This window comes from Acromyrmex echinatior, chromosome 7, assembly GCF_024713525.1.
Source record: "Acromyrmex echinatior isolate Ae372 chromosome 7, ASM2471352v2, whole genome shotgun sequence".
In the NCBI taxonomy this organism is placed as follows: Eukaryota; Metazoa; Arthropoda; class Insecta; order Hymenoptera; family Formicidae; genus Acromyrmex; species Acromyrmex echinatior.
The window spans coordinates 2,510,726-2,527,516 of NC_141858.1; the positions used below are offsets into that span (position 1 = coordinate 2,510,726).

At 32.3% G+C, this 16,791-nt stretch overlaps 1 protein-coding gene and 1 pseudogene across 2 annotated transcripts in view; one reads left to right on the forward strand and one right to left on the reverse strand.

The window, feature by feature from the left end:
* The window catches only part of LOC105155055 (uncharacterized), a 556,628-nt gene that overhangs the window by 54,348 nt on the left and 485,489 nt on the right, over positions 1 to 16,791 (reverse strand). The window lies entirely within an intron of this gene.
* On the forward strand, positions 7,387 to 15,734 carry LOC147908970 (uncharacterized; annotated as a pseudogene).

Consider the following 16,791-nt stretch of genomic DNA (forward strand, 5'->3'; position numbering starts at 1 on the left):
GAGGGGAAAGAGAGAGAGAGGTTGGTTAGTTGGTTGGTTGATTGATTGAGTGATTGAATATTTATTGCAGTTCTAGGGCGAACTCTCTAAGAATTTAGCCTTTGCGTAAAGAAAGTGCAGTAATTAGTACAATGATGAAATCTTATATCTTTAATAACAAAAAAAATAAAAATAAAAATAAAAAAATAAACACTGAACAAAGAGATAGGCAAAGATTGAATAGTAATAAGTATAAAAATATTTAAAAAATGCAAAAATATAAATGAATAAACAATGATTGAACGAAAAGATAAGCAAGATTGAGTAATGATAAATATAATATTGAGTAATGATAAGTACAATACAAAATATAAAGATACAAAAATATTAATGAGGATAATTTTAACAACAAAGTGATAAGATGAAGATTGAATAAATTGTGATATTGCGACAGTGAAAATGAAGATGAACATGATACATACAAAGAAAAGATAAAAATAAAAATAAACAATGAAATATAAAAATACAAAAATGAAGATGAACATGATATTAGGTGTTGGAATTAATTCGTAGCGTTTTACAAGTGATGGGAAGTACTTTCATTAATGTATTTTTTAATGCTCATGTGAAATAAATAACATTCTTTCATTAAAAAACGCTACGAATTAATTCCAACATCTAATACATACAAAGAAAAGGTAAAAATAAAAATAAACAATGAAATATAAAAATACAAAAAATCGTGAAGATAAAGATGAAAAATGTAAAGAAAATCGCGGGTAAGAAAATATTAAATGTGAGTTAAGATGATATTCTAGCGTTCCCCCCGGAACGCTGTAGACAGAAGAGGGCATGCCTGAACGAAGAAAAAACTCCAATTCTTTGATCCTGTTAAGAAGAAAGTTCCGTGTCGAGGAAGCGGCATAAACAAAAAAGTATAAGATATAATATTCTGCAGGTAGGAATGCAGTAATATTACGAAAAGAGACACGAGAAGTAGCTCAAAGTTTTTGGAAGAGATTTAATTTATCGACTAGGTAGGAAGAAGTTCTAAATGTAAGGATGGTATATACAAAACTGCAAAATTGAAACTCTCTTCTGTCATCTGCAGTCAACCAACCAAGCAGGTCATAGAGATGTGAAATATGATCATTCATACGAAAACTAAAAATGAAACGCATTCATCAAGCGATTGACCCTGAGCTTCTGCTGACCAGTCAAGTCCGTGCAGAGTGCCGAGCAGTAATCGAAGAATGGAAAAATCAGAAAGGACTTCAACTGAATGCGCAACAGAATCGAAAGGCTGTGTTTGTGATATTTAAGCTCTCACAGGACAACATTCATTTTGCTTGAGAGAGTTCTGATCTGTTTAGCCCAGTGCTGGTAATTGTAACCGAGATTGACCTGACTTGAGAGTTCAATATGAGTATTGTTTACGGATAGCGTTACCTCAATGTTACCTCTCACCTGTATTATTTATGAAGCGGGCAGTATCAAATAAGATGATTTTGGTCTTGTCAGCGTTTAGTGTCAGGTGATTACAAAACGCCCATCGTGCAACTGCAGAGATATCTTCTCTAATAAGAGTCAAGGCTTCTTCCAAGATTGGCAGGAGGAAAGTGCAAGTAAATTTGCAAATCGATTGCAATGCTTGAGAGAATATCGCAGATCATTAATATAAAGAGCAAGATTGAGTTCTGAGGAACAGTTTGGTTAGTCGAAAAGTCATTGAGTCCACGAATGCATTGTGAACAATTAGGTAGAAACTGAACCAATCATGACGGAATGAGACAAGCGATAGTTTGTTAGTTTAGCAGAATAGAATGATTGACCGAGTCAAAGGCCTTGGAGAAGTTAAATAAGATTAATAAGGTGGCCATTCTTCGATCAATGACAAAGCGCATATCATCGGTGAGCTTAATCAGAGCTGTCTGTGTGCTATTACCTCGCATGAAACCTATTTGGAGAGGATCAAGGAAGTGATATAAGTGTAAATGAAAAGAAAGCTGATCATAAACAATGCGTTCAAGAACCTTGGAGAGGAAATAGAGGAGCGAGATGGGACGAAAATCGGAAGGAACCGATGAGTTCTTGGTTTTAGATGTGGGAATAACATATGATTTCTTCCAAGCGGAAGGGAATGAAGAGGAGATTAAGAAGTAATTAACAGGTCAAGGAAGGTAAGGAAGACTATCCAGGACCAAACGACGACTGACATCGGGTTCAGTGACGTTTGACGTGTTATGGAGTAGCGCAAGACAGAGAATGTCGGGAGTTATATACAAAAAATAAAATGTTGATGGATCGGATAAAGGAGAAGGGGGGGGGGTGAGAAGAAATTGGGGGCGTGCTAAAGAAAACTGGAGAGAAAGGGAAGAGAGGGAAATAGGAAGGGGAGAGGTGTGGAGAAGTGTGACGAATTCATTGAGATCATTGAGTGGAGCTTTAGAAGGCGGAGATATCCTTTGTTTAACCAGACTAAGATATCAAAATATGGCCCAGAACTGCGCTGAAGAGATGGCGGAGTTAAGACCCTGCATTAGATAATTATTTTTAGCTGCATCGAGCCTCCGACTCATTTCATTACGCAAAGCACGAAAAGCCTCCAGGTTGACCGGAGATGTGAGCGAAAAAGCCTTCTGGCAGCATCTCTCCTACTTATGAGAGCTCGAATGGATCAATCCTTCAGCATGATGCTGAAGATCTTTTAGTACGAAACGTTCGAAGCGGAGCATGGAGATCTCAAGTTTTATATAGATATTTATTAAATGTTAGAACTTCGAAGAAATAGCGATTGAAATGCTCGATTGTTATTTTATTATCGATATGTGGACGATATTATTTTGACTGCTCCGTTTGAAAGTATTGGTGATATTTTGAATGTTTTTAATTCATTACACACTAGACTGCAGTTTATTATGGAAGTTGGCATTGATGGAAAAATAAGTTTTTTAGATACTGATCATAGAGGAACGGAATCTTATTTTTGATATATATCATAAAGCAACTTTTTCCAGTAGATTCCTTAATTTCTATTTCACATTATCCGCATTGTCACAAAAAAGATGTAATTTATGGAATTGTGGATAAGATTTTTCGTCTGTGTCCGAAGTTTCAACAAAATAATTTAATTGATGTTATTAATATTTTTTTGAATAATGGATATCTTCTACATTTTATTTTCTCGACTATTCACAATAGAATTAAATTTCATATCAACAATATTTATAGTTTGAATAATAATAAGAATAACATAAAAAAATTTTTTTTATTCCATATGTTAATACAATATCTAAAAGATTTACACCTATCGTTAACATGTTTAATTGCAAATTGGCTTTTACTATCCCTAACATATTAAAAAATTTCATAAAAAGAGAAAAGGATAAGCTGGAACAATAGTTTACAGAATATCTTGTGAGAATTGTGATGTCAGTTACGTTGGCTAGACTAAAAGACAGTTATAAAGACTAGACTGCATGAACATGTTTCACATATTATTAGGTGTACAACTTTGCTTTCGCCGTTTTCCTATAGATGCCTTTAGCGGTAAGTGGTGGTCGAAATAAATAGATCATAGACGTCATACAATAAACTTGGGCATCTGTCAACATAATCCCATAGAAACATTAATCGATTTGTGTCTGCATCATAAAGTTATTTTCGATTGAAAATCAGATCAGTTTACGAGCCAAATTCTCGTTATTTGCGGGAGGTTTTAATTTTCTGCTTCAATATGAAGAAATCTGCGGCTGAGGCTCATCGAATGCTTTCAAATACTTACGGTGAGGCCGTTATTAGTGAAAGAACGTGTCGTGAGTGGTTTCAACGCTTCAAGAACGGTGATTTTGATATCGAAGACCAGCATAGCGGTGGAAGAGAGAAGGTTTTCGAAGATGCAAAATTGGAGGCATTACTTGACCAAGACTCGTGTCAAAATTAAGAAGAATTGGGACGATCATTGGGAGTGACTCATTTCAAAACGCCTCAAAGTCATGGGAATGATTCAGAAGCAAGGAAATTGGGTGCCGTACGAGTTGAAGCCGAGAAATGTTGGTGTTTGTTTGCTTGTGAACAGCTGCTTGAAAGGCAAAGACGGAAGGGATTTCTGCATTGCAGAAATGACTGGGGACGAAAAATGGGTTCATTACGATAATCCCAAGTACAGAAAATCATGAGGAGTTCCCGGCTATGCGTCCATATGCTTTCGACGACCAAACCGAATATTTACTGCTCCAAGGTCATGCTCTCTATTTGGTGGGACCAGCTCGGCGTAGTGTATTATGAGCTGTTAAAACCGACTAAAACAATCACTGGCGATCAGTATCGAACTCAATTGATGCGTTTGAGTCGAGCATTGAAAGACAAACGGCCGCAATACAACGAAAGACACGATAAAGTGATTTTGCAGCATAACAATGCTCGACCCCATGTTGCGAAAATGGTCAAGACATACTTGGAAATGTTGAAATGGGAAGTCCCCGCCGTATTCTCCAGACGTTGCTCCTTCTGACTATCACTTTTTTCAATCAATGGCACATGGCCTGGCTGACCAGGACTTCCAATCTTATGAAGAAGTAAAAAATTGGTTCAATTCGTGGATCGTTTCAAAAGATGACCAGTTTTTTCGACGCGGGATTCGTACGCTGCCCGAAAGATGGGAGAAAGTAGTGGCCAGCGATGGACAATATTTTGAATCATAAATGTATAACCAGTTTTTTACAATAAAGCTTTGAATTTCGGGAAAAAAACGGCGGAAGCAAAGTTGTATATACACCTAATATATATATATATATATATATATATATATATATATATATATTAGGTGTTGGAATTAATTCGTAGCGTTTTTAATGAAAGAATGTTATTTATTTCACATGAGCATTAAAAAATACATTAATGAAAGTACTTCCCATCACTTGTAAAACGCTACGAATTAATTCCAACACCTAATATATATACAGAGTGATGCAGAATAGCCCAGGTATCTCTGAAGAGACGTATTCCTGAATGAATTCTAAGATGAATTTTCCTTTATGAAAATTTTGTCAGAAGCTTAATTTTCAAATTACAAGAAGAAATAGTTTCACGGGTCGCGTGTAAAAGATGGGCAGGAGCGACTCTCACGGTTAGATACGAGCGCTTTGTGCGCACACTAACCGGATGCATTCATACGTTTATAAAAACGTGTTTCTTTTTACCTTTTCTCTCTATCACACTCTTTCTCTTTCGCTTACTTTAAATAAACTAATTTCGTTAAATTATAAAATTAATTAAAATGATGAAATTAAAATGAATATTGAATATCGGATACTCTTTTGAGCATCGGATTACTTTCTCATTATATTGATAAAATTAGCAGAGAAATGTCGACAGAGTGAAATTAGACAATAATTACGTGCGATAAAACTATTATTGACATACAAATTATACAATTATTTCAATACGTCGAATTCTAAAAGAGTGTTTCTTACAATTCGATGTACTGAAGTACTTGTTAGACTTAAGTGTATTTCAATAGGCGTTATAATATTTGTGGCACGCAATTAATATCTAATTTCTCACTTTTACAAAAAGTTCTCTAACAATTTTATCTGTGTTATCATGCTCGTAGCATTTATTATATACTTATAAGAAGCTTTATAAAAAATGCGATTGCACTTCTTAGCAGTCAAAGAAGTAAGTCTATTCTACAATATGCTCTGTTTCCTGTTTCTTGCTTTGTACCTTTTACTTTTTTTCTTTTTTGCAACCGTTTTATCGGCAATTGTATTTCTTGCTACGTATTTCTTATTTCTTTCGAAGTTCGTTAATTTTTATATCGGGAGACATAAAATAAAAAAAACCACATAAGAAACAAAAAGACAAGATATAAAAAATAGTAAAAAGCAAGAAACAGGAAACAAAAAGCACATTTGTAGAATAAGCTTTAGCGAATTTCAGAAGAAACAGGAAACACGTAGCAAAAAATACAATTGTCGATAAAACGGTTGAAAAGGGAAAAAAAGCAAGAGATAAAAAGCAATAAACAAGAAACAGAGCACATTGTTTAATTGTAGAATTAATTTTATAAATGTTTAAAACAAAAACGTAAGTCAAATACACTTTAAGAACTTATTATTATCTTAATTATAAAATTATTTTTACCTTGTAGATGTTTAATAATTCCATTTTGCTCTAGATTCTTAAACAATCGGAGGAACAGGTTCGAATGTACTGTAATAGTGCTCGAACTTGTTGCTCGCAACTGTTTGCTGTAATTCACTTTCATCACTCAAATATTAAATGTCTTTTAAATACGTAGGTATCAAGTCACACATTTCCACGATGAGATTCTTTTTTTATAAATTATATTACTTTTCAACATATTGACAAATTAATTATTGGCGATTGAAAATCACACAAAAAAAGAAATAATATCTATAAGTCTGTATATAACGTAACATATATTTATGCGCGGTAAGCAGCTGACTGACTTTTTTGGTTGTGGGTACAGTGAGTGCAGTTCACACAACGCCTCAGTAATGCGTGAACTGCACTCATTGCATCCATAACCAAAAAAGTCAGTTAGCTGCTTGTTGCACGTAAACACATGTGTACGGACTTACAAATATATTTCTTCGTGTGATTTTCAATCGCCGAATAATCAATCGTTTGTGATTGTTGGTGATTAACTGATAAATCGATTAATAAATTTCTCGTGTTATGAAGTGAGTATAATCAAATTGTGTCAATAGTTGCTTTCCATTTACACAAATGAAACTGAGTCTAAAGTGAACTGAATATTTCATACTCAGATCAATGACGTCATTATTTCCTCTTTGATCAAAAGTTATCACACGATAACACGGATTCATAAACTTACTAAAGCACACGATCTCGATTTTGTGCAGATTATAAGCAAAATTTTCAGTTCAATTCAGTTAAATCTCATTTATTAGAATGCAAAAGAAACGAGCATTCAATTGAATTATAATGTCACAAGTGAAAATTATCTGCGAATCAGTGTAAATGGGAAGCAACTAATATGTTGAAAGACGACATAATTTATAAAAGAAGAATCTCATCGTGGAAACGTGTAACTTAATACTTACATAATTAAAAGACATTTAATATTTGAGTGATGAAAGTGAATCACAGTAAACAGTTGTCAAGTATTATACTATTACGGTCCATTCAAATTTCTTCTTCCGATTGTTTCGAGAATCTACAGCAAAATGGAATCATTGAACATCTACAAGGTAGTAACAATTTTATAATTAAGACAATAATAAGTTTTTAAGGTGGATTTGGCTTACGTTTTTATTTTAAACGTTCATAACTTTTTAAATGCTAAAAAGCGCGACCACGTTTCTCATAAAACTTCTCATAAGTACGTATTAAATGCTACGAGTGAAATTTTTATAAAAGTGGGAAATTAGATACTAATTGCGTGCCACAAATATTATAACGCCTATTATCATACAAAGTCTAACAAGTATGTCGAGTTGTAAGAAATGCTGTTAGAATTCGACATACTAAAATAATTATATAATTTGTATGTCAAGCTTTGTAATGCTTGTATGTAATTATTGTCTAATTTCGCTTTTTTTGCTACAATTTTTTTTTCTCTAACAATTTTATCAATGTAATTAAAAAGCAATTGATACTCAAAGGATTCAATATTCATTTTAATTTCATCATTCTAATTTATAATTTAACGAAATTAGCATATTTAAAATATGTGAAAGATAAAGAGATAGTGTGATAGAGAGGAAAGGTAAGAAGGAACGCGTTTTTATAAACATGTGAATGCATCGAATCAGTGTGCACTCCGTGCGTAACGTGCGAGACGTGCGTCTAACCGTGAGCGCTGTTCCTGCCCATCTTCTACACGCGACCCATGATACGCTAATTATTTTTAAGTAAAAGTAGTTTTAGTAAAATAGTAATTGACTGTTTAGTCAATTGGTACAAATTTCTATCAGGATTATATTGACAAGATATGTCACAATTATATATTCATTAACATTCAATTTTGTGGATCATCGAAACAGTTTCCGTATGATTGCAGAGGTCAAGCAATGGATGTGTGGTGCAATTTTCGAATGGATGACCGTCTTAAGACCATAAAATTATTTCCCTCGTTCAGGGACAAATGTTTTTTTTTAAGTTATAATGTTGTCGTGTGTATTCTCGAATATGATGATGCTAATCAATAATATTTATTTTAATATCAAAACTGGATTTATTAATTTTTTTTCAGGATTATAATGTTTTTAGGCGCAATAAGATGCCTGATAAGGAAAATCCTGTTCAGGCAATTTTAATTTTCGACGTTACGTTTACGGTTAGGACCTAGAGATTGATCAGGCGCCAGGGCATGCTTATCAGGTCCATATTAGAGCCTAAGCAAAATTTCTGCTCGGAATATTTATTATTGGTTATTACAGTAACCACTTATTTTTATTTTTCAATCATTAACAATTCGCCTAATTGTTTAAATGTGATATAAGATCTTAAATGATTCAAAAAAACAAAACATACATATTAAAGAAAGAAAAGATCTTTAGATCGATTTTTATGAAAAATATGCTTTAAAGATATACTTGCCTTTGTTGCCAGTGTCTGTAAAATTCACATCTTTCTCGCAGCTGTTTCTGCATTTTTTTTAATTTAATTGATAATTGATTTATATTATGTATTTGGTATTGTTCCTAAGATTTATACATGAATAACAGGTATATACATGAATAACAAAGATATGTAATTATTTTATTAGATATATAACTAAGTTCCCGCCGTTAAATATCAAAATTCGTCGATTAACACAAAAGAAATAATATAATTGTTTTAATCAAAATATTTTCTGTTTGCATTTATCACATTTTGCCATCTTTTAGGCAGCATAGGAATGCCATCGCGAAAAAATGTCTCGTGTCTTGACGCAATGAAGTCGTTTACACATTTTTTAACATTTGTTTTATTTTGTTTTTGTAGCGCAGATTGGAGGATTCAGTGTACTAAATGCAATGAACGCATTACATGAAATATGTATTTCATGTATTTCATTTTAATTAATATGTAGGAAGATTGTAATTATTATCTATTACTTCATATACATATTTATAATTCTTATTCCTTAATAAAATTAAACGTATTTTACAAGTTATTATATCATTTTACATCTTATTTATAAGCATTGTGACTTTAAACATTTGTGAATTTTTCATGAACTGTACATACCCCTCTCTCTCTATGAGTAGCCATAGTGATTTTCCGGTCATTTGTAGTTGCACCGTTTAAAAGTTACAATGACCGAAAAATCACTACAAACAACTACAAATGATTCTGAATGGAGTCCCGCAAGAGGATTTGAGTTATCTTAAAAATTAAAAAAATTCATTTCTATACAATTGTTTAAATAATTATATCTCGCGAACGGTGCAACCATAAATGGAAATAATTTTACTACAATCCACTATAAACGATTTTCTATAAGAAATTATCCTTAAAAGTAATTAATTTTAAAGCCGGGGGATGACATTTTTTCAAGTCGCGATATTTTTTTTCTGCGCTGCTACAAACAAAATCAATGTTACTTCAAGTATATACGAAAATCTTTCGGAAAAAAAACAATAACTATTGCTGCAAGTCGAATGCCAACTTCAAAGCTTACAAAGTGTATCAGAATTGGCATATTTGGATTGCACGTGATTGTATGTATCAAAAGGAGCAACTATTTCCTCTGGCAAAATTGCTTTTAAACAATATCTTTTAAATAAGAGCATTTTAAGTTAACGAATGAGTGCTCCACATTACGCATAGATCAGGGACGGCGCATATACACGGCGTAGTTCGACGTATGAGTATGTACGTTATTATTTTATTATTTTGCTAAAGATTTTATAAATGTATGATATTTAAATATCACTGTTATGAATATCTGCAACCTATTTAAAAAGAATTTTGTCTAATTGATATTGCTGAAGAAATGGTTAAAAGTAAAATAAATAGATTAGGAAACTCATGAATAATTATGATATTTATAGTAGATATTATGCATAGTTTTTATAAAATCTTTAACAAAATAATAAAATAATATCGTACATGCTCGTACATTGGACCGTGTCGTATGTAGAAAGCCTCACAGGGAGAGTGGCAAGTTGCATCACATGACCTGGTCTCCTTTGATTGAACCCAATCATTGAAGCTCCGGAGAGTCATGGTGGAGGTATGCCATGCATATGGCTTTCACGGTATTTAGGTTGAACGACTGCAAAAGTCGCAATACGTTTGTGACTGCAATTTCCTCTTCAATTTTACAACTGGTAAAGTCTAAAGTGATATGTATTAATCTTAGAACTATATACCTTTTTTTATTTTACATACATACATACCTGAAGTGATGAAATTACGAATTTTTACATTTCAGATATCTCAACAGAATTGTTCACATTTTGTGCATACTATAAAATATTTCCTTCCAGATATAGTGCTCCAAAGTACACAAACTCTAATAATTTTAATAAATGAATACAATATCATTTTTAATAAAGAAGGATATTGCGTAACATTTGTCCAAGATCCTAAATTGAGACAAAAATTGATGCTGTCGGAACTTTTGATTGGAAACTTTCAAAATCAGCTTTATTGTGTGAGGTTAAACCGAAGCATGCATATACAATAAATGTTTTATCTATAACTCCCGTAAACGGCAACAAAAATAACATTATTATTATAATTTTTCATTTAATATCAATATATTGTATTAAATTCAATATAATGCGAATATATGTAACGGTTACATAATTACGTGAAAAATTATAACATATGTTACGTTAATGATAGTTAGTGGGACAGATATTTTTCTCTAATGTGTACGCTTATTTTTTAGGTTTATTTCCATTCATCAGAATTATTTTGCATTGGTAAAAAATTATAAGGAAAGATGCCAAATTTGTTTTGCAAATGCCAAGAACCTGAAGATTGATATTATCTTTCATTGATATTGATACCTTCTTTTGTAGATTCTATTTTATTAGCTGGTTTCTTTAACATTTTTATGCCAATAGGCAGTTTTTTTTTACATAACTTTCATTATGAATAATTTATTTCAATTTCTTCTTCTTTTTAACTTTACAGATTCATCACACTTGCAAAACAAACTTACAAGGGAACACAACCAGTTGTATGTCGCCGATTTAAATGAGTTTTTAGTTGTTCTACTGACAAAAATAAGAAACACGTAGTTTTTTATACGTGCTGAGTTGCATGTTAAGGGGGTAAAATCTTCCCTTGAAGAAAATCGATTTTTTTCTTTCGAAGCAAATATCTTCGAAACTATAAGAGATAGAAAAAAATCTTTACAATGAAAATTGAATGGTTGTAAGAGTACTTTATAACTATAATAAAACAAATTTTTTTTAGTTATTTATTTATTGTATACCCTAACCTTCCACTCTTATTTTCAAAAATTTTTTAATTTTTTATATGACCAAAATTAAAGAGTATTTTACGCTGAAAACAACGATGTTATATATTTAAATCATGTTCCGAAAAGCCATTTTTGAGATGAACGAAAATGTCTCTATATACGCCCGTACCTACATATTCGTCTCATACCGCATTGGTTACGCGAGATAGCAATAAAGGCAACACAGTTTATCACAGTGCAGTAATGACTATTGAAATAAGTTTTGTAAATAATAATAATAATAACAATATCAACAGCAACAGTAATTTGCAACAGTAACTTTGTCAACCTGCTAAAATCAGTCAAATACTTTTGAAGATACATTTATAAAAGAATATACAAAATATTTTGAACAATTAAGAACAAAGTATTAATAAAGAAATTAATACTTTATAAAATTTTATTCATTTGATTTTCATCGTAGAGCAGTTAATTCCATTTAATATTGACATCAATGTTGATAAGGCGATGTAAAAAATATGTAGATTTGCTGACACAGATAATTTTTGTTTGACACATAAGTATAAAAAGGAGCAAATCGTTGGAATGAATTCAGTTTCGTGTTTGATTTCGAATAAGTACTACTAGTTGCTAATGATACTAATTGGCTAATAAATATTTATTTCTTATAACGGCATTATATGTTGATCGTACAGTAGCTAATTGCAGTGTTCAATGTTAACATGAATAATGTATTACAAAATATTGCGTCTTATTAATCTAGACAAAAAATAGTATTCAACTGTTAAGATTTGAAAAAGTATATTTATAATTTGATAACATTTTTAAAACACTTGGGAAGACGTCATATATACATTGTACAAAATTGTTTTTTATCTTGTTCAACGAATTCCTTTGAAGCATAACCAAATAAGAAGATATCAAATTTATTATGAAATAGACAATAAAAACTTTTCTCTCTTTCTTTTAGTAATTATTATATTGGAAATGGACATGTAAATAATATTTATAATTTTTAGAAAATAATGCGGTTTAATCCACGAAATATAATAATACTGCTGTCTACAGTATTTACTGCTGTGGACTTTTCAGAAAGTCCTATAACAACAGAAGAAGATGCAGAGAAAAATGGAAAAGATGATAAAAGAAATGTACGAAGATTACTATGAAATTGAACAAGAAGAATTGTTGGATTTTTTAAATTCATATGATGTACCAGAAGCACAAGAAATAGAACTCGTAGATGAAAAAGAAAATTACACACGCAATGTAAAAGAAATGGTTTGTGACATCGACGATATTTCAGCAGAATATAAAAAAGGAGCAGTTGAATATTGGAAAAGTGGTAAGTTAAAGCCGAGAACAATTGAATCTGTAAAATCAAGATTTCGGAAAGTAATGTCAGCAGACCAATTGCGAAATGGGAAAAGCAAATGAATGTAGGTGGTAATAGATTTGAAAAGTTGGAACGAATTTCAGTATACACGTTAGATAAATTTATTGAAACTATTCGTAAAGGGACAATGATCCGTGATATTGATATTACATGATGGGCAAGTGTAACAACAAGTAAACTTATTAGGTTTTAAAGCATCACACGAATGGGTTAGAAGATTTAAGTTCGCGCATCAAATTGTATTTAGAAAAGTTACGAAATTTATAACTAAAAAAGCTTTAATGTCAAAGATAGCTTTACAGGCAGGACAGCAATAAATTTATTGAAAATGTCAAATATTATATTGACCGTTATGGAATTGAAAATGTATTGTATATAATTCGGACCAAAGTGATGTTATGTCCTACAGACGCCACGATTCTTTCCTTCGGCTCCACGTCGCGACTATGGTTGGCGTCTGCGAGACTCGAGCGGAGCCTTCTGATAATGATCTGATAGAATTGAAAAGAGGGACCAGACAAGCTCCGCCAAAACTCGTAAATGCCAATCAACTCGGAAGGAATAACAACCTTAATGCAGGCCTGAAAAGAGACAAGATTGCAAAAGACATTATAAATGTACCGAAGTCACGCAATCGTAAAAATCTAAGCTTTATCATGCGAGACTGACCAACAATTTTATCTTAGGAAAACAAGCGCCACGTCGCGCTTAAAAAATCATAAAACGCATGAGATAACTTCCCACGGTAGCGTTATCTAAGATCAGACTCGCGACTCTGACAATAGCCCTGCACGCAAACCTAGTTGTGCACGGTAACCATCTGTTTACCTAGCCATATTTTTCGCGAGAATGACAGAATTCGTCATTCGTCTGGAGCAATCTTGGCTCTTTAAAGAAAAACGTAAATCATTTTTTTCTTCTCAAAACTCCTCTAACGATGTACTTTAGATTAACGATAGGACGCTATAAAAACCGTCTCGCGTGACATTGCAATTAACTTTTGCATCCTAGACAAAGGGCACAACGCCCTTTTTTCGAGGTATAAATAGAGGTCCCGCGGAAGCGCAGAGCGTCAGTACGGAATTCTAAACCACCCGATTCACGTCAGTGCAGTGCACGAGTTAACTATTGTCGCGGACAGTGCGGAAATTATTCGAATTCACGATAATTACCCCAGTTCGCGATTCCATACAAGTGCGAAATTGTGGGCAACTGGAATTACCAGCCATACGCCACTGCGACTGCCCTTCTGACGCTCTCCGCGGACGACGGATTTCCTCGGTCACCTATCGGAACCTACCCGATATCTTGGGGACAGCCAACTAACAGTAAGTCGCCATTCCTTCCAGTTCGTCCCTCGTCCCCCCACATGGAAACACACCTATATACATTTATGCGCGTTTCCGATGAAACATACACACACGTCATTTTAACCCTTCGGTTTGTAGTGCGTACTAATACCATTAGAAAACGCGGACGAACTCCCTATGTCCGGAGGAGTAGGCGGAACCATCCCTTTGGGCCACCCACAATCGCGCCGCCACAACCGACTGATCAATTTGGTGAGGTTTCCTACTCACCAATGTTAGAGCCTGTAATTACAGTATTATAATAATTGCTTACTACATTATTGCTTATTATATTATTGTAGAATATACATATAATATGTTAATAATAAAAAATTTAAATATTAAAATAAAAATCATGTAGGAAAGAAAATATTTTAACGATATTTGCCGGAAGATATGCTCCCAGCATACTTTTTGTATCGCGACGCTCTTGAGGCACAGTGTCACGTAGGCTTGACCGCCGAGTCTCGAGTGGTAGTGGGGTCGCCTCAGGAATCTGTTCGAAATAGGCAACTAATTCCGAGCACTGTGTTAAAAGAACCTAGTAGGACATTAGGACTTAGGGTACAAGAAATGATGTTTATTGCCAATAATAATTTTATTATGTCGTCAAAATCTGGTAAACTAACATCTAATCATTTTGAAACTGGGTAAGGGAAGTATATTATCCAAATGTTGGACCAAATTTAGTTTTATTGTTAAATTCATGGACTGGTCATTGTCCGGATATAATTCAAAGAAATAGACCAGATTCTGCACAAGATATTGTTTTATTAACTATACCGGCTAGAACAACAGGAAAAATACAACCGTTTTTGGATTCCGTTTATGGAAGAATTTTGTTAAGCATTTTTCAGTCATGCTTTTAGATCTTGATGTAAAACTTCATTCTAGAAACGCTATTTTAAAATTACAGTCATTAACGCACAATCAGTTTTCATCGCCAAGATCTACTAATTTATTTAAATACGCTTGGTACAAAAGTGGATATTTGGAACATAGGCCAGGAAAATTTGACACACCGGTCGATTTTTGTTTTAAAAAACATTCGAAAGTAACATGCGATATTTGTGATGAAATAACTGTGATTACTTGCGCATGGTGCAAAAAGTCTCTCTGTATAACCCATTTTTTCCATGATTATCGTATTTGTAATCTATATGAACCGTAAATATTGTAATGATTTATATGTATACATTGTAAAAAGATAATTTTAAGCAATGTTTAAAAAAAGACACATGGTGTATACTTTTAATTGTAGTAAATACAAAATAAAAACAAATATTGATTATTGACATTTTATATCAATATAAATACCATATTATATTAATAAAAATATCAAAAACTAACAATAACTTTAAAATTATTATATCGTAGAATTGCAAATAAAGAAAGTAAAACAAATTATATGTATATACTAGCCAATTTATTACTGAAATACAATAATATATAATTAATTACTTATTTGAAATTACGTACTAATTGTAAAAGTACTGTACAACAGTGCTTTTAATACTCATTGTTAAAATAAATAATTAATTACTGTCTTTCAATATTAGATTTCTATAAAGGTATAATGCCATTACTTTTCAATTCATACTCTGTAAATATAAAAATAAATTTATGTAACACAATTAACGTACTATATTTTTAAATATTTTTCTCACATGCATAAATAATGGTACTTACAAATTTCCGCCTATCTACCTCAATCCTTGCAAATTCCATCGTCAAATTTTGGTAATATTTCAGAAGAATTTCCTCGGCTAAACACTTCTAATATTCGAAAAAATTCCATTAGACCTCGACTACGAGTTCGAAATTGAATTCCAGAATGTACTCGTAAATTATTAAATCGGCATTCTGCGGCAAATTATTTTTTTTCATTATTAGCTACACGTCTCTGACTGATTATAAAATAGAATACGCAAGTTTACACGGGTTATTATAATGTTTTTTATAAATTAATAAGTAGAAAGGAAAGTGTATCAAAAACATATTATTGATGCAATATAAATTATTAATAATGAAATAAGTATCTTTTTTTTTGTTATGAGTTTATAAGAAGTATCGCATTTACAGATTACTTCAAATTTATATTCACAAGTTTCACAGTTGCATATTTTATCTATTTTCAATTTATATGAAGCACCGCATTTGCACGTTATTTCCATAGCAAAAATCAACTGACTATGCACAATCAATGCTGCATATGCTGACTTATTGCACATAGGAGTAAATCGATTTTTTGCATAACATCGCATTAATAAGACGTATCATATCAGTATCAGTGACCTCGCCCTGATGAAAATGAAAGGTTCAAAAAACGTCGGCATTAGCAATGGATAAAAACGCGATAACCAGCTAACCCTCTGATATCTTTAAAAATATCTGTACGGAAAAAACGCTACAATTGGAAATGATAATTTTCGCTCATCAATATATTTGATTGTGATAACTATAAGATGAACATATCCTTATCATTATTTCTGGTTGTGGTAATTGTAGCAATTTTTTCCGTGTGCGAAAGCATTATCAAGATGACGCCTTATCAATACATTATTGATGTCAACATTAAATGGAATTAACTGCTCTACGATGAAAATGAAATGAATAAAATTTTATTAAAGTATTAATTTTTTTATTAATGC